Source organism: Rhinopithecus roxellana, chromosome 4 (genome assembly GCF_007565055.1).
Source record: "Rhinopithecus roxellana isolate Shanxi Qingling chromosome 4, ASM756505v1, whole genome shotgun sequence".
Taxonomy (NCBI): domain Eukaryota; kingdom Metazoa; phylum Chordata; class Mammalia; order Primates; family Cercopithecidae; genus Rhinopithecus; species Rhinopithecus roxellana.
In genome coordinates, this window is record NC_044552.1 from 140074563 (window position 1) to 140078709 (window position 4147).

Consider the following 4147-nt stretch of genomic DNA (forward strand, 5'->3'; position numbering starts at 1 on the left):
ATGCTTTGTATTATTGATTATAAAATTGATATAAATTGATTATATCTGCTGGGCTTTTGACTAGTCTTATAGAGGTGCTGACAGAGGGCCTGGCAGGAACGAGGGAAAAAGGTAATAATCAAAGTCAGCCACATCATCTGAGAGTCCCTGATAGACTGCTCTTTGTTAATCTGGAAGGCAATTAATCTGGATTCCCCATTTTCTTTTCTCTCTGGACCATTTGACTCACCTTACTTTATACACATATTTTAATTCTAAGATTACTTTGTCAAAAGATAGGTACCCATGACTTCCTATTTGAATACTAACCTCTTCTTAGTAATCTTGACGTTAATAAAGACACTCTGAAGATTTTGGCACGCTTTCTAGAATACTCTTAGCTTATCTTAATACAAAACAACCTGTAAAATTGCCAATATATACACCTTGATTTGCCATTTCAAAAGTGAGCAAATATTTTGCTTCACCACCTGTTGCTGTCAATCAAAGTCACAGTTTTGAAAGAAGCATGATTGGCGTAAAAATGCAGCCCATGACAAGATTTTATCTTTAGAACAAGTTTATCTTTACCCTTGTGCAAGAATTTACAACTGTGTGTTTTTTAGTACCTTATTATAATCAATTAAAGCAACCATTAAATAAAATTTTTCTTTCCATGCCATTATTCTTCCACATTATGGAAAATATGGAGTTTACAAAGAAGAAGAAGGGAGAGTAGGGGAAGGATGAAAAGGAGAAGAAGAGCATGATATGAATTTTTGATAATCCTACCACCTAGAAAACAATTGTTAACATTTGACTCATTACATTTCCGACATTTCCTTTACACATTTTCCCAAGCTCTGCCTCCTCATTAAATCAGATGTTCACTTTCCTGAGTGTCTTTGCATATGGTTTTGTCTTATATTTTTCAGGAAGTCCTGAGATTATGTGATGTAGCTCCTCACTTCTTTCTACCCTGAACAGCTATGTATTAATGCAGTGTTTTCATATGCATCACTGCTCAAAGCCCTATAGCAGACTGACCTTCCACCTGTGGTGACAGTCCCATCCCTTGTGCTAGCTTTACTACCCTTTATCACCAGAGAAAGTGAGTGACAGCACCCTCTTTTTGCATCTTCTACCCCTAAATACTCTAATTTCTCTCTGTATAAAAGCACATCCTCATCCTTAAAACCAAACACACAAAAACAAAACAAGAGGAAGTACCCTTCAAGCTCATCTTTCAAGTGGCTAATACTTTTAGGTCTTTCCACCACCCCTGCTTCCATACCTCTCAATTACTTCTAGCAATTAGCTTCTACCATCACTCCTCTATGACAAGTATGTGTTCAAAAGATTCCAGTGATCTTTTCTCAATATCTTTTTCCTCCCACATAAGCACATTTTCAATGCTTTTTCTGCCTTGGGCTTCAAGGTGCCTGTATTCTCTTGACTCTTCAAATTATTTGAACTTTCCTTTTGTTGTCATTTTAGGATTCCTCCACTTATTCCTGCTCTCTGGTTGAATTTGTTTCCAAAAGTTTTGCATCTGCTTTATTCTGTCTCAAAAACATTTTTTTTTGGTGAATTATATTCAATTACAATTCTTCTTTTCTCAGAAAGCAATGACCTCTCAAGTCTATTTCTCCAGTTCTTGCCTCTCTTTTAAGTTCCTCTGTAAATCACAGAACATGATACACTTCTGCATGTATAGCAACTAACTTATTGTCAGTTGTCTAGATTTATCCTTCTTGTGAGTTTTTATACTCCTTGTTACATTTACTCAGTACTACTAACACTACTACCATTCAATAAGTAATTGATTTATGCTATCAGATGCCTTATAAACATTATTTCAATTATTCCTTACAATGTATGTAGTAAAAATTACCTTATTTTATACACAGGAAAACAGAAGTTCAGTTAGTTCAGAAAACTTGTCCAAAATCACAACTAGTAGTAGAGCTGGGATTTCCACATAGCTCTATCTGGGTTTAGAGTCTGGTTCAATTGTCTATCGCTGCACAACAAGCTACCTCAAAACTTGGTGACTTAAAAAAAAATGATTTGTATGGAACTTCTAGAATGGCAGAATAAAGAGCTTAGAATGATAGTTATAAAAATAATCATTTAAAGCATCTGGAAATTATTCCAAGGGCGTATAGCAAATGGAGAAATCTTTATTTAAGAAAATCTACCAAAGCTCAGTAGGAATAATGAGAGTTTGTGACATTTGAGCCATGACCTGTTTTCTTACCCCTACCCAGTTCTTTGTTCTCCAAACTCTATCCCAGGGACTCTACTCCAGACAGAAGTTACCAAAAATACAGGGGCTCCCTCTCTGTATCCTCACTTCCAGTTTGAGGTATGTTTCACTCTGATAAGGGTGAGCTGCTGGTGTTTCTCATATGCCAACCCAGCCCCATATTACAGACACTCTAGTCCAGTCAAATGCAGCCAACAAGATGGACTCTCCTCTCCCCTACCCAGTGATCACTTGTAGGGCAGAAACTCTAGTCCATGTACAGCAAACCAAAAATACTAGGGCCCAAATTGCTTCCCAGCCCAGTTTGCACATAAGATAGAGGTTCCATGCCAAGGAAGGCTGAGCCAAGAAGACAAAGGTCTGCCAGTGGCCACTTGTTCAGTGAGATTGCCACTCTGGGAAAAGCAGATATTTCCCACCAGCTTTAGTGCAATGGTACAGGAGTTCTGCCCAGAGGAAAAGAAAGGCTATAAGGGCAAAGGTTCCTACAGTTCTGCCAAAAGGAATGACTTTTATTTGGAACACAGCATGGAGAACTCCACGCCTAAGGTCAATGTCAAAAACAATAGCGATTTTGGTGGTAAGCAAATAAGAGGAGGTTGTTAGTTTCTTGATAAAATCAAAATGTCAGACCACTATAAAATTTAAAGAGAGGACCAGAGAATTTGACAGTAATGAAGAGCCCTTGTGGGTTCACATTCAAGTATGAGGCTTGAGAAGACTTTGTGCATGTGATAGGGTGCACTCTCACAGGACCAATCCAGCAGGATGTAGTACACATTTTAAAGCATTCTCCAAACCCCACACAGACCCATTCACACAGGGTGGAAGCCTCCTGGGTGCGAGGGGCTTAAACATATCTTCTGATTGAACACAGATTGAACAACAAACTACTGTGACGTGGGAGTAACTAATACAAAGTCAGATTTTTTTTAAAAAAATCACAGTAATTTCTGACACTCTGGAAGAATATATGTATGCTCATGACTGCACATTCTCAAAAACTCTAAGGAAGGAAAAGTTCAAGCTACTAATTTCTGGCTGAATAGGGAAAAATATATAAACTCCCCGAAATTTAATAGCAGCCTCCAAGCCATACACATATATAGTGGTAAAGGGTAAAATTCTAATTAGCTGAGGGGTGTAAGCATAACCACTTAGTAATAAGTGGCTTATGCCAACTCAGAGACAATCTCTAAGTAGCCAAGATAAAAGATAAAAATAAAAGAAAGAAAAGATCAGGAAAATAATAGGCTGCACAAAATTACTTCAGCTAAGTTATTAAAAAAATAACCAAAATGACCAAATGAACAATAATGACCTTGGCTGGGGATGGGGAGACTCAGTATCCAGAGTTATATCCAGTTTTCAACAAAAAATTATGAGACATTTAAAGATGTAGTAACGTGTCACCCATACTCAGGGAAAATAAACAACAGGTAATAGAAAGTACTCTCATGGGGCCCTAGATAGTGAACTTAGAAGATGAAGACTTCAAAGCAGCTGTTATAAATATGTTTAAAGGAACAAACAAGATCCTGATTAAAAAACAAAAGGAAGGTATGATGATGTCTCATAAATAGAGAATAGCAATAAAAACGATAGAAATTATAAAAAGAACAAAATGAAACTTCTTGAGTCGAAAAGTAAAATAACCAAAGTGAGTAATTTACTAGTGGGGCCTAAAAACAGATTTGAGCTGTCAGAAGAAAGAATCAGCAAACTTAAAGATAAGTCAATAGAGATTATGGAAGCTGAAACTGAGAGAAAAAAAAATGAATGAAAATAATGAACAGAACTCAGAAAACTGTGGAACAACATTAGGCACACAAACATACATTTAATAGGAGTACCAGTAACAGAGAGAAAGAAAGGGACAGAAACATTATTTAAAGGAAT